Source organism: Pezoporus flaviventris, unplaced genomic scaffold (genome assembly GCF_033815535.1).
Source record: "Pezoporus flaviventris isolate CSIRO_AGI_PZ_B2104156 unplaced genomic scaffold, CSIRO_AGI_Pfla_v1 ptg000002l, whole genome shotgun sequence".
NCBI classification, from domain to species: domain Eukaryota; kingdom Metazoa; phylum Chordata; class Aves; order Psittaciformes; family Psittacidae; genus Pezoporus; species Pezoporus flaviventris.
The window spans coordinates 54,780,662-54,803,481 of NW_026892550.1; the positions used below are offsets into that span (position 1 = coordinate 54,780,662).

Below are 22,820 nucleotides of genomic sequence, written 5' to 3' on the forward strand. Positions count from 1 at the left end.
CAGTTCAACTCTTTCAAATTATCAGAGGGAGATTTTGAAGGAGAGATGTTTGAGATTCAGGATAAAAAAATCCAACAGCTTCAGGTCAGTAGCAAGAGCACAGTTCCCCTCCACAGTCTCTCCTTTACAATTTCAGGTGCCATGCACCTTTCTCCTCAAGAAAAGGAGGAGGTAATAAAAGCACATTAAACCTGTCCTGGTAAATAACACTCCTTTTGAATAGAAGCAATGTCTTATAAATTCCTAAAAGAAGCCTTACATAGTACATTATGTGACAACTAAAATCTGCCCGTGGCTGTTGCTGCTGCTATCTAGTGGTGTATGGGGAAAGTAAGGCTTAAAGAGAACTTTGCAAAGATGATATTCAGCATAAGCATGCTTTGACATGCGATTCACATCTGGATCAGCCACAATATGTCAGAAGTTACTGAAGGATCGGGAACTGTGTTAAGTCATGACCTGCCACTCCCTGCTTCTTTTTTGCAGATGAGACCATCTAGGTATAGACTAGGAAGGCATTTCAGCTTCAGTTCTTATCTAAAGCTCTTGATACACTTTTTAACAGCAAGATAAAAATGCCTTGCACAAAGTGATTATTTTCTGTCAGATCTGGGAATTAGTGCTAAATTCTGATGCACACCATAAATAACTGCTTCCATTTAATGATGCTGAGCATGTTAGGCTATGTCACTCATTCCTTCGAAATGAAGAGGAGATGTGATTTGAAATGACAAGCTGCGGGTGTCTAATCAATAATCCCATTATGTGTCAAGCAAACCAAATTTGATTATCACATAGCAGCTACAATCCTCCTCAGTGAAGTTGCAACTCAGTTACCATTCAAACTCCCAGTCTCAAATCCAGCAGGTGAAACTTGTGGGAGATTGTTTAGCTTCCAATTTTGGAAGTATCTAGAGGGTTTGTGAGACTGCAGTCCCATAACTGCTGCAAACCACAGGAGATTCTACCCTCTGGTGGAAAAGTGGCAAAAATGCTAGTGTTTTCATCTGTTAAACAGCCCTAGCTTCCCACCATTCCTTGAGGCATCACTTCTTCCCCAGGCCCCTCACTGGTTTCTTGCATCTCTAAGCCCTTTAAAATATAAGTAGTTCCAGAGCTTGACTAGATTCTTCACTTGTCCTGTAAAAACATTAGGAAATTTCAGCCCTTCTAGTTTGGCTCTTCTTAGCTCTATATAGCATAGTTCATCTCATAGACTGCTCCTTTTCGTTGATCTGCCCACAAAGGCTCATATTCTGCCTTGCTCTTCAACCTTGTAACATAACTAAGGAATCTAGACAGGAGTAAGCTGTAAATCAAAAGATACTGTGAGATCCAACAGTGTATTTCTACAAAGGGTCTGCAAGACTTCATGACATCAGTCAAGACAATTATTTCCTCAGTATGCTCTCCACATTCACAAAAATATCAGTTCAAAGCTGTGTTCTGCTTACTCAATATCTACATATATGATAATGACACTGGGTGCATTTGTTAGGCTTAGATTTAGCAGTTGTGTCATCACCACTGTGAAGGTGGTGATACATATATAGGTACAGTGACATGGATGTGCTGGAGTTAGTCCAGACAAGGGCCACAAAGATGATCCAAGGGCTGGAGCACTTCTACAAAGACAGGCTGAGAGAGTTTGGGTTGTTCAGCCTGGAGAAGGTTCCAGGGAGACTTTAGAGCATCTTCCCACTACCTATAAGGGGACTACAAGAAATCTGGAGAGGGACTTTTTACAAGGGAAAGTAGTAACAGGGCATGTGGTAATTTGGGCTTTAAACTGGAACAAGGTAGATTTAGATTAGATATTGGGAAGAAGTCCTTCACTGGGAGTGTGGTAAGACACTGGCACAGGTTGCACAGAAAAGCTATCGCTGCCCCATACCAGCAAGTGTTCAAGACCAGGCTGGATGGGGGTGTGGGAGCAACCTGGTCTAGTGGAAGGTGTTCCTGCCCATGACAGGGGTGGCATCATCAGCAGAGTGGCAGACTTGGCGATCTGCTATCCCATACACATATCCCCAACAAGGACTACAAGGTTACAAAGAACGTATCCAACCCCAGGCAGTGTCACTGTCATGACACACCGAGTTTGTGCAAGACATGCTCAGGGAAGTCTGTGGCTTTCCACTGCATGAGAGATGTGCTATTGTTGAAAGTTTCCAAAGATCTTTAAGGTCCCTTCTAATCCAAGCCATTCTATGATGATTTGATGATGATTATGATTCCATCTGAGTCAGTACAAAACCAGATTTTGCTGCAAGCTACCATTTGTGGTGAATCTGTATCAAAAATAATGATAAAAATTGTACTAAACAGTGTGTCTATAGCTATCTCTAGGCCATTTTCAATAGACACATGGTCTTTTTGGAAGTGATGCCAGAATTATTTTTCTCCTTTTCTGGAGTGGCAACACAATGAGAGGTTTGTGAAGATGAAGAGATAAAATGGACTCATTTAGATTTCAGAAATGCCAGCTGGAAGTGTTTCCAGTCTGATTAGCAGCAGCACTGTTTACAACCCTGAGATTAAGTTTTCTTATGTAAAGCATTAAAAAGGTTCTAACATTTATTTACCAAGTTAATATTCTAAATAAAACTGAAAGTTCTAGCCCAACATAAGGAATCATTTATTGAATCAGACTGAAGATTTTTAAGAGGTGATGACTCACTGTACTTTGGGATATAATAAATCAATGCCTTTTCAGTCGTAGCTAATGAAAGAAATGCTCCATGATATATTTTTGTAAAAACCAGCTTACAGACAATTCTGTAAAGCATTTGCCTTGGATCACTATATTGTGGAGCTGAAAGCCAGATTTCACTTGTTAACCACACACAGGACAAGGTTTTTAGGGAGTTCCAGTCCCAGTTAGGTACAACAGAAAAGTCCTAAAGCATCCAACAGCCAGCAGCTTCTCTGTCACCATTGCAAAAACCACACTGCTGCCACCATTACTGCTGCATATAGCTGAAATGGGAACCTCTGGCATGTTGTAGAGGCATGCAGCCAGACACCAGGAAGGACACAGCCATGCTCCACTTCTTCAGAGCCTTCACGCACAAATCCTAGAGTTGCAGGTCTCTCATCTTAACTTGCTGAGCTCTCTCATGGTTTCAGCATAGCCAGCAGACAGGGGCAGTTTGTAGAAGCAATAGATAAGTGGCAGGGCCTTAGATAAAATTTCCCTGTGACTTGCAGTGTATTTTCTTCCTGCTGCCATTCGTTTTTTTTGAAGTTCTGCTACCTCTCAGCAAAGATCTCAGGAACTTTTTTCCTTTACCCAAATGGTCATAAGGCCTGAGATTATTTCAGCTCCTGAAGGAAACAGATGCCCTCAGGAAAGCAGGCAGTTCACTAGTTTTCTGACTGTGGGAGGTGAGGATGCTTTTATAATGAGAGGTACACAGAAGGGGCAGGATGTGTTTGTTACTTAATTCCACAGCTTGCCTCATAACCCTAGTTGAATTCTGAGCATGTCTCCTTTATCCCTTGTCTTCTTTCTCTTCCCTAACAACCTGGTTATAACAATCATAGTTAAAACCTAGAAGACCTGAGCAGGATTACAATGTTGTTATTCCAGTTTGGTGACATTGGCCAGAACGCAGTTTGGTATGAGATAGGTAAGGGCTTAAGGAGCTAAACTTGCGTTGTGCACAATCCAAAGTGCATCAGCCCTGCAATGCTTTTTACAAACAAACACAGGCTCTGACTTTAAAAAGCCTATATACACTGCACATCCCAAGCAGCAGCATTCAGGCCATCGTACTTGTTTCCTCTGCTAAGTATAGAAAAGTGGGCAAGACCAGACTGCTGTGAAGCAGACAAGTTTTCCTATCAACATCAGTAGGAATCCAGCCTTTAAGCATCTTATTGCTTCTCTCTTCTTTCTTGTGCAGCAACTGCAAGTACCAATAGCATTTTAATTTGAATTGGAATACTTAAAACTGTGATTTTTCAAGGACTGCTAACAACACCTACTTATCCTAAGCAATGGCGCCCTATGATGTCCATGTTTATTAATTGAAAGTTCTCTTAATGTTCCTAGAAATGTTTCCTGATTGAAGTTTTCCTCAGAGCCAAGGGGAGTTTTCTAAGGAATCAAAAGGAACAAAAGCTGCATTTTCCTCATGCCGTGTTCTAGAGTCTAGCAAAGCGCCTTCCAGCTTGGAGTATCTGAGCAAGCCCATTGAGACTAATAGGATTATTTCAAGCTGGTAAGGCTTCTGTATCTTGCTGAACCTTAAATGAGATGTGAAATGATTGAAAAGTCTCCAGAGAAAGCATGGGTTGATCAGGTGGAACTTAAGGTGCAGTCAGACTCAGAACACGAAGTCCAGCCTGTATGGTAGGATCACATGAAGGAGGCATGTCACCCTCAGAGGAAGGCACACTAGAAAGAACATGCATGTCAGCATGCAGGGTCACATCCCATGTAAGGGGATGGCTCTTTTTTTGAACCATGTAAAGTGCCTTCCAGAGAAAAGACAGCTCAGATGAATCTTCCATGCCATGCAACATAAAAACCTGTGAAATCTCTTTCACACCAGCTGCCCCATCTTCCATTCCAGTCTCCTCATGTTGTTTTTTTTTTTTCCAGTCTTCCCCTGTAAGGCACTTTTCCAGTTAAACTGTCCAAAACCACTGGAGAAACTCTCCAGAACAACTAAAATTGCAGATTTATAACATGCTTACCTCATACCAGCTAATCATAAAGAGCTGCTGTTCTTAAATAAAAGGAAGCCTGGAGCAACACAAGCACTAAGGCTCAGGCCCTGCAGTGCTACTCCCTGAGCTCTGATCCTGCCAACACTTTCCTGCTATGCCTCAGCAAAAGCAGATGCGCCTGTGAAGTCTTTGGTAAAAGTCCTGGGACTAAAGAAGTTTTGTTGATGATTCATTAACACATTTCTCTTAAGTCAAGGAAAGAGCACAAGAAGTACTGTCCCTCAGACTGAGGTTCTCTGCACCCCCAGTGATCAGTATAAGGTCTGACATCACTCCCCATTCTGGTTTTCCAGAAAAAAGAAATCCCATATAGTGAACTTCTCATTCTATCTTTAGCATTTTCTCTATGCTCAGCTCTGCCAAGAAGGTGTTGGCAACCTAAATATCCTGCAGGACAATTAGCTAACTGGTGATATCCTTCTTAATTTAAGAATTCTATGCTTTTTTATGTAAATTCTAGTACTTTCAAGTGGGAATTAAAGCATCTTCTCAGACATTTTCATAAAGAGCAATGCGGGTATAAGAGTTACACACCATTTTATTCAGTACACTTAGGAAACACATAATCTGATTCACTTAGCTTTGCCTTATCAACTTAAATAGGTTCTCATGTACCAGGTGCTGTCAGTATTTGAATACTGAAATTTCAAACTGTATGCATTATCAATGCTTCTAGGAGCAGACCTAGCATTTCATAAAACAGAAGGAATAAGATTTGAAGGGAGTGGCACACTTGTTTTTAACAGTAATGAAAAACTGTATCAAGGAATCTAAAGCAGGTTACTGCTTCACCGAGTAAGAGAAGTAGCAAGCTAAGGTACATAGGTCACCATCCCAAACCATACTTCAACAGCCAAACATTTTGTAGAAAATGTTTTGTAGAAATTTTGTAGAAAATGTTTGGATGTTGTTTTGTAGTTACAGATAAAATATACAGTACTCAAAAGCATAAATGAAACCTCCTCAACAAAACTTTCAATTGGGTTACGCTGGCTAAATCCCACATCTACTAAGTTTAACTTATGACAGGTGGAATTTCTCTCCAGTGGAAGAGAAAATTTCTCAGGAGTGGGCATCAGGCTTGCCATTGTACCAATGGAAAGAAGCTGGTGCCTCTTGCTAGCACTTTTTGAAATTCTTAAGAGAAACTGGAGTGATTAGTTTCTCTTGGAGCTCAAGGAAAGCACATGTCCACCATGATAACATTTCTAATGACAGGCAACCCGGTATTAGAACTCCACGTAGCAATATCACCTTTACTTTGCTTTTCTATGCAAAGATGTGTATCTCTTGTATCTCTCCTAAAAGATGCACCTTCTGCCTCCATGTTTAGTATTTCCAACTTTATTTTAGGATATCCAAGAAGTCCCGGTTTTATTTTATTTTGAGAAATAAATGGCTGTACTCCATAGCTGGTTTCAGTGCAGTGTACAGTATATTTAATCCCATAATCTACACTTTAACTGGTAAGAAATGATAAAGCCACAGGACAATCCTCCTGTGAGTGAATCCCTTTAATATCTTTCAGCAGTGTTACGTAGTATTGGAATAATTTGGTGTTTGTGGAAGTTGCATGGAAAAAAGCCCACCCAAACAAGCTGTCCAGTGAGCAGTGAAACCATTGAAGGTGGGCATCCTGTACCTATAGGATGCATGTCCCATGATACTATACTTGTACCTTCCCCAGACCTCTTTTACTCTTGGACAGTCTTGCCTGGAAGAAGCTATGTGGCTAATCTAAAGCAAAACTCATGCAGATTATACTGTCCAGTACATGGAAGCCAGACCCTGATCTAGCTATTCCCTAACAATTTCTCAGGGCTATATTTGGTGCCCTGCCCTCAGCAAGGGCAGTAATCTGCACAGCTCACCTCTTCCAGCCACCAATTCTCATTAATCACATAGGAGCACAATGACTTTAAGTATCTCCTTTTCCAACTGGATTAGGAGATTTTAAAATTATTGAAGAAATTGCCTCACCATGTAATTACCTGAGTCTCTCCCCTAGAAAAATTCCCCTGGAAGCTTTAAAAAAATCAGGACTAAAGAACAACCATCTCCTCCTGCAAAACAACCTATCCGCCCTTTTCCATCTATGAATAGATACACAAATGTACAAGCACGCACACATTAACTTCTAGTGGAACTTTTATTCTTCAGTCATACCTTTTCATTGCTGTTACAATATGAAACCTTCAATTTTTTTACGACTTAGAACACAGAAACTTTGAAAGTGAAAAACTATTTGCCTTTCCAGAGCAGCAAAATATATTGGAAGTGAGCAGCAGGAAAAATAAGTCATGCACCTTGCAAATGATAACTGTCAGTTTTCTCTTATGGAAAACTAAAAAAAGTCTGAACAGAGTCAGTCAAGCAAGAAGATTTGTTGATTACAAGATTGCGTTTTTTTCAATTGGATTTAGGATTGGGGGAAGAAAGTCCTGAGAGAGTGGGATGGGATAAAACTGAAGACACTAAAACAGGAACAGAAAAAAAAAAAAAGGTAGGTGCATTGGCAGAGCAAATAAGATATGGAATAATTAAGTGAGAGAAAAATTAGAGACAGCTAGTCTGTGACAGAGATCCAGTCTTGAACACCACCTTGGAAGGATTAGGAAAAAACTTAAGGACACCAGAGGAGATGGTCCTCTGCCCCTAGTTCCTTGTCAGGACTCCATACAGGTGTCCCCCCATATTGGCTTTGACCTCCTCACAGGCCGTAAAAAGCCTCCAAAGGGGTATCTTCTACTAATACAGGAATGGATGATCTGTACAATAGGTTACCTTCACTATCTCAAACCAGTTCCTTCAGTATTTTTTGCCCCTTCACTTTCCATGTGACATTTACTTTCCCTAAGTTAAAATGTGTCACCAAGCATTGCTGCTTCAGGAAACACAGCTGCTCTGTTCAGGTTCCCAGCAGTGCATAGGTCTAAGCCATGAAGAAGGAACAAGAATTTTGTTGCCAGCAACTCAAAATAAGTATCAATAATAAGCCCTACAGGGTAAAATTTTCCAAACCACCTACCTGTTTTAGGAGCTTAAGATCCATTTGTAGAAATCATTGAGGAGTGTAAATTCTACTGAAAAATCCTATTTGACTTCAGAATGTCTTTAAAAATTACTCTTTAATTACAGGTAGCATTTGAAATATGGTTTGTAGACTAGCATGGAAGCATGAGTGGGTATATAATAAAATTTTCCATAGCATCTCACCCATTTCTGTACTTCCATATATCCCTTCAGCCACTTATGTACAACCTTTATTTATAAATCTTTTCCTCCAGACTCCCCACTGGAAGAGGTGGGTCTGAGAATTATATCCCCTTTATCCTTGGAGTCAAATAGAATTTATCTGTACAGCAAACTTACTTAGGTTTGATTTAATTTTTGGGGAGCTGCGTACGTTGAAAGCAGACATTTAAGAAACCCAAATAGAATAGTCTGACATGCCCATATATGACAACTGGCTCCTGGTAAAACAGCGTATCAGGTCCTTGCTTGTACTCATTTGCAAAGATTGAAGAGACAGTGATGAGTTTCCAAAACACAGCATGTGGCTTTAAAGCCATGAAATCTACTCTCCTGCTGTATACTCAGAGTGCTGCAGGCATGCAGGTATGTCAATTATTTTCCCTGAGCAGCTTGTGAAAGAAACTGTAATCCCTGAAATGCTCTGACACTGTCTGTATCTACATGGTTCTCGCTACAGAGGGGACAGGCATGAATGTACTATACATTACCTGCCTACACATTAGTTTATTTATAGCATAATTGGCAGAGTACAGCTATTGCATGAATAAAAATGAAGCTTATGCAAATCAGTTTCTCCTCCCAAACACAAAGATCTTTTTGCAGCCATTGAGGTATATGCAACACAATAGATTTAGTCAGCTGGGATGATTCACTTGAGTTTGCAGGCAACAGGTCCCATCTGGGCATTGAGATGATAATATGGAAGATATTCTGAATGGCATATGCTAGGCCAATGGCAGAGACCCTTGTCCTATACTAAGCACTTGAGAATAAAAAAGCTAGATGAGTACCCATTGCCTACCCTACCCACCTGGGAAATAAGAAACATTTAAAAACTTGCTTACTCTAATGTATCCCCTTCATCTCTCCCTGAAACTTGATGTAAAAAGTTAAAAAAGACCCAAGCATTTTAGCAAAGGTCTATCAATACCTGCCCTATTTTAAAACTGTTTACCTTGCAATCTGAGGGCAAGCTGGTCACATATGTATATTACAATTAATGGCAGGAGTGGACAGGTAGTTAGACACAGCTGTGGGCTTCCCACTCCCTGCCAAAGCAGACAAGTTATAGAAGGACAGCAACTACACCCTTAACAGTTTCTTTCAATAAACATAAACCATGCTATCCAGGGCCTGTGATTCTCATGTAGTTTATAAAAAGGATTTAGCTCATGCTTAAGCCTACATCTTTAATGTTGTACCAAAGGCAAAGGGGTTGGTCACAATCATGAGTTTAATAAACAACGGAGGAAAACCAAAATGCGATGCCAAGATTTTCCATAGTGTTCATAAAAATGCTCAGTTCTAGTGAATTTTCCTTCTCTTGCTAGAGCTGATAAAACATATAACAATGCACCATCAAAATGAGCAAATCTCCTTTCCTAACCAGTCTGGCATGTACATACAGCTGCACAGACAGATAGTGAGAAGGTTTAGACCCAGCTGGCAGTGTTAGGTCTTTCAGCTCTGTATCTCTATTAGATCATATACAAACAGCATTAGCTCCTAGCTGTGCCAATCCTTCAGGAATGCAATATTTGGATGTAGAAAGATTGGATAAATCTAAGCCTGGACATGGCTGGAGAAATGACAAAGAAAGAGGACATAATCAGGAGCCTGAACAACTTTTAAAGGCTTGCTTTTACTATGTATCATTAGCTATCATGTTTATCTCTTCTTTTACATGTGCCTGATCTAAAGATCACTAGAAGCTGCTTTCTGAGCTCATCAATAAAATAAGCACTTCTCCTATGCACACAGGACCAAGACATCACACCCACCCTCAAAGAGATGCAAGAAAATCTGTTCATTTATTATCTAAGATCAGTTTAAAAACAGAAACTTGTGTGATGCTTCTTTCTTCACACTGCTGGAAACAGCACCTTCCTACAGCAAATGTCCCCAGACCCAGGCCAGGAAAATCATTTGGGAAGAACTGAGTAGTCCTTTTTTGCCTTGGTATTTGAAAACAGGGTATGTAACCTTCAACCGTCTGTGCTCAAAATGCCTTAAATATGAAGCAATACAAGCATAATCTTTCTTCTTTTGGCTTGCTTGCTGTGGCTTCTCACTCAATATAGCAGCCAAAGGAAAGCAGCAGTCCTAGGGACAAGTCCTCCAGGGACTGCTGCTCTCTCAGGGGGACCACTTTGCCCACATGACTGAAGCACATGTGTTACCTAAACAGGCTGACACTAATTCTTCATGCACTTGCTGTTTTTAGGATAGAGACTTGCTGTAAACCCAAGCATCTTCTTGGCAGTTTGCTAACATCTGTGAAACTCCCTGGTGAAATTGGCTAGGAGGATCATGAGCTTCAACATGCTCAAGCAAAACTAACAGTTCACTTCAGAGCATTTTCAAACTAAGAATTAAGAGCTAATAAAACAGGCCATCCCCAAATCTAAATCTTTAAAAATTAGCTAAGACGGAGAGAAATAGAGAAGTGTACTCACATAGACCTTCCACCTGAATGGTCACAGTGTGATGGAGGAGAGTACAGACACATTGATAATGACCTGTTTTGCATTCAGCCTCAAACTGGAAATACTTAATTTTCTGACATAAAGATAAATATTATTTAATAAGAAAATAGTTTTTTCAATATGAGATTTCTTCTAGTCCCAGACTCTGACATCTTCTGTGTAAAGAAAAGCCACAGTCCATACAATCGTACACACATGCTTGACACATGTTGACGCCTAGCACAGAACATGGGAAGCTTGGAAATCCTGATTTCAGGGATGATTTTTGCCTCCTTTAGTACAAGCCAATCAATCTGAGGATGATTAGGGGACTGGAGCACCTCCTGTGTAAGATAGGCTGGGAAAGTTGGGGCTGTTCAGCCTGGAGAAGAGAAGGCTGCGTGGAGACCTCATAGCAGCCTTCTAGTATCTGAAGGGGGCCTATAGGGATGCTGGGGATGGACTCTTCATTAGAGACTGTAGTGATAGGACAAGGGATAATGGGTTAAAACTTAAAGAGGGGAAGTTTAGATTGGATATAAGGAAGAAGTTCTTTATTGTGAGGGTGGTGAGGCACTGGAATGGGTTGCCCAGGGAAGTTGTGAATCCTCCATCCCTGGCAGTGTTCAAGGCCGGGTTGGACAGAGCCTTGGGTGACATGGTTTAGTGTGAGGTGTCCCTGCCCATGGCAGGGGGGTTGGAACTTGATGATCTTAAGGTCCTTTCCAACCCTAACTATTCTATGATTCTATGAATCTCAAATCTCCACACTGCCAGGACCACAGACCAGATCCAAAAGTATGATTGCTCATCAGACTGCAAAGTATTCCAAGCATCATGGAAACTTCTGTGATTGACTTCCACAGAATTGCTGAACCTGGAGGTGTCAACCACATTGTCAAGAAATGGAGAATGACAGTTTTGGGGATGTTTCGGTGTTTCTAAAACTGAATGCTGTGAGGCTTCGGTAAGGGATTCTCCTAACAAGTTCTAGATCTCATCTCAGAGAGTGTGCTGTGGTGACCAAGCAGTTTGCTTTCAGTTGTCTTCTACTGGCTGTGAAGAGGAGCCTTCTCAGCCCAAAAGGCCTAGGAAGACTGACACGGCTTGGACTCAGTTCAAAGACTACAAGAGTACAGAGACTCAGCTGTCTCCTACATAGTCTTTCCAGATTGCAGAAAGGCATGTTCCGCAAACAGCATATGCGAAGCTGCTCATCTGCTGTTAAAGGGATTGTGTAAATAAGCAGTGAGCATCATTTCTCAGAGAAGCTGAGTACTAGAGCGGTGGGGAGCTGTAGTGGGAGAGTAACTGTGTTGGGCCAAATTCCTCTTCTTGAATGACTGAGACCATGAATACTTTGTAATTTTCTTTCAATATTAAGTTAAAAAAAAATGAGAACCCAGAGGCCTTAATAAATTGTTCTGTGTTCCTTCAACTAAACTGAGAGTAAGAGAGAGACAATGAAGCATCATTGTACTTTGCCATGCAATTGCAAACCAAACGAACAAAATTACTCTTTGGAAAGCCTTATCAACCTTTAAAGTTGCTTAAAGATTTTCATGGCATCTTTATCAAAACAATGTAATCAACAGAAGTTCTTTCTGACCCCAAACTTTGCACAGAGAATTCCTAGTTCCCAGAGAAAAGCCATGTCTGCCAAAAAAGAAAGCAACAGATGTCATCTACATAATGCACTAGGCCTGGTGTCTCTTTTCATTGCTTGCAAAATAGGATGGTCACTTTTTCCTAGGGTAGGCATTTGACAAAATAATTGTCACCAGCAATGTCCTTTATTTGCAGTCTTTAATATGACCAGATGCTACCTCTCATGCATTCCTGAAATATTGCACCCAGGAAGAACTTTCCAGTATGAAATCCCAGCTGGAGTTAATTCACACTGACTCTTGGTCCAAGTTGTTTCATGAGTTTTCAGGCTTTTCAGTACAATACTCCATTGGGAATCCAGAACAGTATCTCCTAGGTAAGCAACCAGCTTTACTCAAACTGTTATTGGTCACTGGAACCCTGTGCATGCTGGCAGATAGCTGTATTTTAGGATAGGGAAGTTTCACTTATCATTGACTTCAGCAGGTCACTAGTAGCACAGCTTGATAGCCAAGGTTAAGGAAACAGCAAGACCACTTCAAAGGGGCCAAAAGAAGTGTTTCTAGAGAAATGCAGTGAAAGTGAACCAAAACAGAAGCCCTCAAACCAAACCTCACACTATTTGCAATAAGAACTAGCCCTTTATTCTGTACTGAAAGAATATGTACCAATCTACTGATCTGTAAATATACAGTAGCTTTTCTTAAAAAGAGAAAAAATAATCCTTTGTACTTACATGCTTCTAGCTGATCCCTACTCCTAGGGGATTAAACACATTTCTATCACAGCCACATGGGTTCACAATAAAAGGAATTTAACAATAATTTCACAATTAAATTTTCCAGGTCAACAGTACAAGCAATCATAAAAGCAAGTGGTGTAAAACTGGAATTATACCCAATAAGCCAATTATTAATAGAAGTAAACAGCTGTTTACTTGAAAAACTGATTAAAGAGGTCAACAAAGGTTCTTGTCCACCTTTCTCTTATTTTCATCTTACCTGAAAAATGCAGCCTTTCCTTCACATTTATACTTGTAAATGTCTTTCCTCATATTATTTGGAAGTTAAAAGACCTTACATGTCTAATATCATTCAAAAGTAGGATTTCTAAAATATATGTGCATATATATGTGTATATTTTCCCACTTAAATGGCAACCTTTGTATTAGCAACTTTCTCCTCTGGTGTAGCAAAATGCTCACAGAACACATTCATCTCTACTGAATCCATATTTAACCTACCAAGCCAAGAATTTTCACAGTAAGACTTAAACATAAACGAACTGAGAGGCTTCAAACATCCCTTATTTCATCTCTAAGCAAGAGGAGGTCGCTGCCTCGTTAGGATGCTGAGGCCTGTTTTGGGAAGCATTAGAAGACCCCTCTCCTAACATTTTGAAATGTCCCTATTGTACTGTTTTTGAGGTTTCATTCAGTTACTTCAAAAACCAAAAATCTTAAACTCTGCTGTGTTTGAAGATATCAATGTTTTATACCACTGACCTTTCATTTCCTCCTCTTCTTAGTGAGTATGAAATGCTTCTCAATCAGATTTAAATTTACTTCCAACGTCATCTAGACTAACAGAATTAGGACTGCTGCCTTAAATTGATATTCAAGCATGGAGCTATTTTAATAAATGTCAACGAGCAAATTAAATATTTGAATTTGGATGTTGGTCTCCAGAAGCAGAAAAGATTTAATGCTCATCTAAGGAAAAACATGATTAATATTCAGGTCAGATCCAACCAGCAAAAGCTGCTGAGTCTTCAGCACTAACACATTCCTAGTGACTTTTGGAAGCGCTAGTAGTGAGATCTGTTTGTATATAAACATATGTGACAAAACTGACAAGTCAATCGTATATAATTTAAATATCTGCAGATTGCTTCAACATGGTTATCACTGAATTGGTGACATGGATGCTGTTGCTATGGGAGCTGGATATGTTTATGTAATGCAGGGGGCATTTGCTCCACCATGGTCAAAGCATGCACAAGGTTGCTTTGTAGTAGCCAAGTTCTATACTTCATTTGGCTATGACCAAATTCTGTTCAGGATGTTGAAGAAAACAAGACTTGACCTTAGTCTGCCCTTTGCTCCCCAGTATGGGCAGTGGTTTATAACAGGCTGGATATTTCTCCAGTAAATGCCACGTGACATGTTCTATCCAGCAGCTACCTTTGTCTCATGGTATTCCTGGATTACCTGGACCCTTTGACACCTGTCATTGCAGATCTAGGCTAGCTATGTGCAGAAGCAGGGCCTGTCTTAGGGTTTCAGGTAGCCCACAGCTTGGTCAGAAGAGGAGCACCATGCTGCCACAGCAGAATGCAGGTTCCAGGATCAGCTGCACTGGCCTGTGTTATCTGGTCCTCTTATCATGTACAACAATATGACACAGATGTGGGGCAGAAGGGACTAATATTGTCACATTCCAGCCAACATAGCAGAGGGGGTTCAGCAGGACACTGGCAGAGACAGGAATGCAGTCTTGGTTTCCTCAGTCCTGTCCAGAAGGCCAACATTTATCTAGGCAGAGCACCAGAAACAAAGTTTGGAAAGACACGAGTGGACAAACAGGGGACAGCAGGACATGGAAGGAAAGTATATTTGGGGAGGAGTTCAACACATCATGTTGTGCATACAAACCTCACTAAATGAACAGACTCTACTACATTCTATTTTCCACCCCACATTAATCAGCAAGCTCCACAAAGTCAAGACAAAGAGATGTACATTTGATCAGATCCTTGATTATCATTGATAGAAGAGTACAAACAAAACACACAACACTGAGACAAGATAAAACAAGGATGTGATTGGTATTGTAAACAAACAAATAAGAGACGGGTCGCTGCAGATGCAGAATTCCATTTGTGAAAAAGTTAACAAGTAAAAAGAAAGCACTCTCACCTAGAAGCCTTCATGACCAAGACACATAAAGACAGTATTTGCATGTTAATAAATTGCAGTGTGAAAGCAAAAACCTAACGATAAAAGCTGAGCACAAGATGAGTACTGCCATCCAGAGTACCTCTGTACAAGTTAAAGGACTTCACACACCACTACCCCTCACCCTGTGTGTCCGTATTAATGGCCTGGGTCCTTACTTTTGATTAGTGCTGCTCCCAAGTAGTCAGTGGGGTGACATTGTGGGAAGTGACTGTGACAGAGAAAAAACACTCGGCAGTGCTGCAGCCACAGACAAGCCCTTAGGAAGTCTACTACTGAGAGAACAAAGACCAAAATAAATCCAAACCATGGCCAACACTTTTACATGAAAGATGAAAGAAAGATCCTCCCAGGAAAAGTGCTGTTCTGAATTCAACCTTGGTTATTAACATGATCACCTTGAATCTCAGTCCCTGTAATTTACCATTCAAACAGAGAAGATGTATAGAAAGGAGAAGGGAATGCAAGCCTTTGCTTTCCATCCTCAGATAATCCTATCAATGTGTCACTGAACACAGTGCACCAGAAAATTCTAAATTTCCCAATAAAGAGAATATTGTGGTATCTGAGGTCAACCTGTGATCTCTGTTAAGAGACTGTAAATTCAAATACATCAGTGAAGTCAGCTCAGATTTATGAATGCACATTAGACTGTGTGAATCTCTGAACTTAATGCCACTGGAGATAATTTTGTGCATTTAAAAAAAGAAAAAAAAATTAAAAAAGATAAGAGAAGCTATGTTATGATCATTTCAATGCTGGTTAATTTGAAAAGAAGCCCTGAAAGGAAGTTTTCAGAGAGAAAACAAAAACAAAAACCAACAAACTATTAAGACAACATTAAAGGAGCTGAGAAACTAAAAACAAAATAAAGAGTTGAACGATGCTCAATTAAGACATATTCTGACACAAGCTTTGTTATGAGCTGTCACTGACAGAAATTATGGTATTGCACTGGTAGAGAAGGCCTTCTGAAAAAGTGGGGAGTGGCAGAGCCAGAAAACAGAGGCAAACGGTTTTATTACTAACTTTAATTCATGGTGCAGAGATTTAATTGAGGTGCAAAGTATAAACAGTGACTCCTACCCTCCCAGGGGAGAATGTCCCAGTGCTTCAACCTCTGAAATAAGAGAAACAAACTAAAGATAACAGAAAACTACAAAATAAGATGGGCAAAACATGGGCAATATCTTATATCTCTGAACCACCTCAAATCTATCCCTTCTGAGCAATGCCACCAAGAGACCCTAACATACTACTTTTCTTCCAGAAATGAAACATATGAAAACTGCACAGAACTATTATATGAGAAACATTAGGTTGGTTTCTCTGTGGTCTTCACGTCTTTTACTAACTTCTGATGTTACGTGATATGGGTACCAGAGCTTATACATTCATTCATTATTTCCCATGCCAGAAACTAGGAGCTGCCAGGCTGAGATGCCAGGCCCCATGTGTTTAGGGTCCAGAAGAGGGAACTACCAAGTTCCCACAGACTGCAGGGTATCTTAGTTCCTGCAGTAGTTCCCTGCCCAACTACTGTGGATCTTCTAGCTATAACAATAACTAAGGCAGTATTCCTTATTTAGATACTGCCTACCCATTCATAAAGCAGCAAAAATAACAATCCCCCCCTGTATCAATTTGTCTTTAATTGACAGTGTTTAACTTGATCCTAGCACAAAACTACAAGGGATTAGAAGGCTACATGAAAGATATAGTTACGGGGAATCCATAATCCAGCATCCTCCTGGACACTAATAATTTCAAAAGAGAACATCTCAAAGTTTTCTGATTTTGACTAACCAAAACACATTGTAAAACTCTTTCCCATCTATTTAATTTATTTGGCACTGCTTTTAAGACTCCTTGAAATTCATGTATCTTTTCAGATCAACTCAGCTGTATAATAATAGGCCAAACATGTCAGCTGCTGGGAAATCTCATGATGTCCTGTCTATTTTTACTTCTTTTAGTATCCCTACTGATTTAAAACACCATCATTCTTAATAGCATGTTATTCAAATTTTAGTAAGAACAACCCCCTCAGAAGCAAGTATTTGGTAAGATTCTGTCATACCAAATTCAGGTTGATTAAACAGCAATAACTATTCCTTCCAGGACCAAGGTTATAACAAGCAGGTATCTGAAAAGGAGCTCCTTTTATGTTACCAAACAACTATGGATCCCAACTGCTTCTATGTTACCAAAAAACTATGATATATCTACAGTTGGTTTATTTTAAAAATTCATAATAGTAAATTTGCATTGAATATTTCCTTGCCAGAGGAAAGCCTCTCTGGGCAGCATGTTTAATACAATTGAGTTTGTTGATTTGTGATTTGTTATTCTCCTTCACTGAGTTTTAAGCTTCTCTACCTGATGATGCATTACATCCCTATGGGCAATGCCCTCCAAGTACATAAAGCTGTGATTTGGGTACTTGATAAACATTAGTTTGATCCCAGCATATTTGATTGAAACACCTGCTGCATGAAAATTGCATCTTTTTCTGATGCCAGAAAAAGTTCTGTTTCTGTGGAAGCTGAAGTGGAGCCAACATAAAGACGTCCACCTCAGCTTAAGAACAGAATGAGTATAGTTAAAATGATAGCTGTCCATTTTGACTGAGCAGAACAAAAAATTTGTATCTACTTTTTCCTGAGTCTTCTTAGCACTTTACATGTTCCAGGTGCAGCCAGCAACAGACCCATGCAATAGGCTGTAAACACAGTATAAGATAAACCTCACAGTGCAGGACAACTGCACTAGCCTGAAGGGCTGCTACATATATGGGTCTACCAGCCTTGCTAATGGAGAGTATGCAACCACTTCTGAAGAAGCAGCTGGCAGAAAGAGTTCATACCAGAGTAGGACCCAAGTCTGTAAACGTCACAAGTCATCTAGAACAAAGGCACAGTAAATTCCCCACTGGCATCCTATCCCATGACTACTAGACCATAAACCTGAGGTGGATCAGACACTATAATGGTAACCTTTCATAAGGCACCAGAAGGTGCCTCAGACAGATTAAGATATTTAGAAGATGCCTTCTTCCACTGAATTTCTCAAGTATCATCACCAATCTGTTAAACCTGTTTATAAGCTGTTGACTGATATAGTTTACTTCAACACATCAACACTCCTTAAAGCATTAGAAGACAACAAACACTTTATAGTAGGACATCATAAGACATAGAACTATTGTCAGTCCTGCCTGAATTTGTTCACCTGAAGAGATAGGAGTAACAACCCAAGCAGGACAGAAGAGAAGAATTTTTTTCATTGGAAAATTTCAAGAAACCAAAGTACTTCACTAACCAAAAATACTTTGGTTTAATCATTTCGCTTAGATATAGCTATTGCTTCTTAACCAGCTATACTAATGATCATGTCTGTGCTAAATAAAAACAAAGGACAATTACAGCATCCAAAGGGTTTCATCATGTCTTGGCTCCTTTGAATATTTATTGCCAAGGGAAGGTGAATTATTAGTGGTGAAAAAAACAAAACCTTTAAATTCAATGCTTTAAAATTGTACATAATATGCACTGTAAGGTTGTGCTGGTCAAGCTACTATCTACAAATCTTTCCAAAAGCCACCAGTGGCCATTCCATATACCTATTACAGATGGTAGTACTGTTAAGTTTGTTCTCAGTTTTCACGACCTTATGTTTTCTTAAGAAGCCATGGCTGAGCAAAAGGAAACAAGGCTTTTGCCTTGTCCTGGTTACCACCTTGCTCTGCTGTATGACCATCCAGCAGGCAGAAATCATTTCTTTGACCAGAGAACCCTGCCTTTAAAGCAGACTGAATGAATCCACTTGTTAAGTGCCACAGGCCAGGACGACATGGCCAGGGAATAGTGGCAGCAGGAACAGGATGACTGTGATTAGACTGATCTGGGCTACTATGCATTTCCAGCCTAAATATATTCAGCTGGATGAACCTGACTGGGGAAAACAGGGAGAGAGAGTTACCAGATCTGAATGAAAGGAGCAGCTGATAGCCAGCATTTGCATAGCTAAATTCAGGGATGACTCAAAGACATGGAACCCCCTAGGAGTTTGATATGGAAGACATAGAACCCCCTGGGATGCTCCAGAAAACTCCTGAATTGGAATAAATGACCTGCCCTAAAAGGGCTCTGTGGGCAAATCAGAGATTTAGTTTCTGAAAATTAATTTACTTCGTCCAACAGTCCTGACATTTATACAGCTAAAGAGGGAAAAAGCAAGGAGAAGATGACGGAAGTCAAGGGAAATAAAATACTACAGAGGGGAAAATGGAAGAAGAAGCTAAAATCACAAGCCAGGAAAAAAGGCTCAATACAAAGCCTAACCAGAAGTAGGACAAGTTTCCTTTCCACTCAATATATCCCCAAACCTATTCCAAGGATGAGTCAGTCATGTGTCAGGGGCTCCTCTTGCACATTCTAGTTATCGGCTCCAGAGGACTGTGACCTCTGCGACATGGCTGTACACCAACATGGCTTGTGTGATAGCATACACCCTGCATGATGTTGGCCAAGTTTCCCCTACTCCCACCAAATGCCCTAACAACAAGTTATTAAAACCCAGCCTTCCCAAACTGACCCAAGTTAAACAGCCACAAATTAAACAGACACACACATCTGTTAGTTAGAGCAATTAGTGTGGGATGCAATCAGCTCAAATTCCTATCCCAGGCTGAGCCAGAGCAGGAATTGAACCCTTATCTCCCTTTCTGTGTAAATTCCCCAGGTCCTGTTTCAGAGTAAAATCCCCTCTTCTCACCCTACCAGAGAGTATCCCCCCACCCCCTCCTCTCCAAACTGAGAAATATTTCCTGAAAACACTTTGGTGACAAAAATTATATGTTTATCAAAAAAGTGTTGTCTGCTTTTTGCTGAGCAGAAATATTCCCAGCAATATCATCTGATCTGTCCAACCAGTAGATTTACCTTACCCTGTCTTCTCATCTATTTCATACTGCTGATTTCTGAAAGTCTCATTGACAGTATTTCCTGCTTCCAGATGGTCCGTAAATAGCAAACACAAAATAACCCTTGAATTTAAACATTGCCATCTCCATCAACTATTTACCCTGTGTATCAAACATATCTTTGATTACATTCTCAGTGGGACAATAAAATTATCACCTCTTATTAAAATCTGATGTACACAGGGAGAAAAGTGACAATTGCAAGCATTTCTGTTCAAGAACTGCGATAAACTCATCTGTGACAACTTCCAAATAGAGAAAACAATTTCTGAAGGTGGAAAACAGCTCTGGCCATAGGCTGCTATTAAAAGTGCTGTGATTTGTACCAAACTGCATTTTTAAAGTAGAAGACTACTGCACTGAATGCTGATCTATGCCCGTATTTTTTTTTTTTTTAAGAAATTTTGCTCCATCTGGAGCAATAAATTTCTCTTGCCTCAAACATTAAAACTGTCTCTAATCCTACAGACTAAACAACAGGTGGTAGATTATTTTTCAGAATTAGCAGCCAACTGCTAGAGCAATTGTCAGCCCAATTAGTTTGGTTTGAGGTTTGAATTTCATGGTTTACTGGCAGCCTATGTTTCTTACCAGTAAAAAGCAATGTCAATCCTCCAAGACATGTGTCCCCATTTCCTCAGTCTCTCCAAAGAGAAGACAACTTCCTAGCTCTCGTTTTAAAGGGAAATACACTTCCTGGCATTAAAACCCTAAATGTAGTAAGATTCCCACTGCAACATATAGGAAGGTTTTTTCAAAGGTGTTCTGAGTTTTCCTAACATTTCTCCTACTGGGCCTCAGAAAGGAATCATCCTTTTACTAAAATGGAATCCATTTAGACTGGCACTCAGTAGAGACAGATAGAATATTATTTTACCTGCCTAGCAAAATAAAAAAAATCTGAAAAAAAAAATCCCCATATCAATTTGACACTAACACTGAAATTGCAAAACCACAAAACCACACCCTAAATTAAATGCACAGTGTCAGCTCAACTCAGTTTAATACATCATATGCCTTGGTCTAAATTTGATCAGTTATCAAAACAAAAATCACCAAACAGATGCTTTTATATATCTTTGGGCTAGAAGACAGAAGCTTTTCAGTCTGCACATGCTGCTGTGAAAACACATTAAATCTAAAATTCTTTTTTTTTTTCCTTAATTTTGTTGTCAACATCTTTAAAACAGATCTTTGTCCCCAAACTTTATCTTTCAATAAGATGGCATTTTATGATTAAAAATATTTGAGATCATCCCGAGCAGTTCAGATGCTAAGTGCTTTTGAAAAATTCCAGCACTGACAGATTTAAACCATTATCCCAAAGTTGCATAGCTGTGTATTTTTTGAAACAGCAGGTTTTGTACAAATGGCCACTACAGGTGCTGCCATGGGAACAGGCTTGCAGCAGGCTATCATTAGGTAGCCGGGAGACCAGACAGCAGGTAAACCATGGGCATCTCCCCATTTCCGCTTGCCTTTTTATGTCTGATTATTAGGTGACCTGTTCAAGGTACCTTATTCACCCCCAAGTGACAGCAGACACCTCTAGAGGGCAATCCATCTCACCTATCAAACACTGATCTCATGATAGGGCTATTCAGCCTTCTCTGCAACAGCTACAGGAGGGCATCTGCCCGGTTTGAAGAAAATGTTGTAGCACCTCCACAGCTCACAACAGAGAATGTGGATCACTGTGTGGGTAATTGGCAGAACTATCTCTTGCAGACGTGCTTTCTTGCAGACTAGTTGTCCCCATGCTCTCTTGCAGACTAGTTGTCACCAAAGTTAGTTAAGGGACAAGCAATTGCTTGAAAAAGGCTCACCTGAGGTTAAAGTGAAGCTAAATGGAAGATGACGGGAAGAGCTAAAGTTATCTGAGAGCAAAGTTTTTCAGACAATGACATATTTTCATAAGCCTCTCTTCAATTTCAGTTAAACCTACCTCCACCCTCCACTGAAAACAGAAAGAACCATCTACCTTGTAAAGTTCACCTCCAGACTTAGAGATTTCTTCTAAGCATATTTAGAAAAAATAATTAAGGCATCACTATATATTGAGCATGTTAATTGAAAAATGAGAGACTATGCACTTAGCTTTAATTAGCAACTGTTCAGTATTTACTTAGGAGCTTGTCATGCTAGAACTTCTTCAGATGGCTGCTAAGGATATTTTTGCCATAACGTTTTTTATGTTTGTATGAAATAAAGGAAAAATATGGAGTATCACATAAGGATACATACATTAATACAGAAGGCCTAACTTCTGATATAATTCTAGAGAAGAGCAACAATGAAGATGCCACGATTATTTTTGCTCTGCTCAACCATGTGACAAAACTCAGAACCTTACATGAAGCTTCTCCTCCCTCTCCAGCATAACACCCTCAAGCTCTTGCAGTAATAGGTCCATCTCCAGAGCTAGTTCCAGCTCAGACCCACTCAACAAGCTGCTGCTGCTCTGCTCTCCTGGCTTGCTCCTCTGGCAGTCCCCAGAACACTCCTTCTCCCTGCACCCCTGTCATATGTTCACTGCTCCTGCTCTGCCACACAGGTTTTTCAGCTTCCTGTCACACTTACCCTTTCATTTTAGGGTGAGTGTTGCTAGTCTTCAGGTGTCTCTCTGCTTTCTGCTCTGTGTGCCTGTACATAGGGATCTGTTTTATTCAAGACGAAGGTCAGCCAGTCATTGATCTCATGTTTTGATTACACATGCAGATCCAGAGGTATCTGCTTCTTCCATTTAGTTCCGTTACTCCTACTACCTCAGTTTTCTCGATCTTCCCCCTCCTTCTCCAGGCATCTTGTGCTCCTG

The 22,820-nt window shown here is 40.1% G+C and overlaps 1 long non-coding RNA gene across 1 annotated transcript; it reads right to left on the reverse strand.

The window, feature by feature from the left end:
- Positions 1–646: 646 nt before the first annotated feature.
- Positions 647–20,043, reverse strand: LOC133275519 (uncharacterized). Its single transcript, XR_009745568.1, has 2 exons — positions 19,970–20,043; positions 647–971 (listed from the first exon to the last, which is right to left on the reverse strand). It is a non-coding gene; the product is annotated as an uncharacterized LOC133275519 (long non-coding RNA).
- Between the last annotated feature and the right edge of the window lie 2,777 nt (positions 20,044–22,820).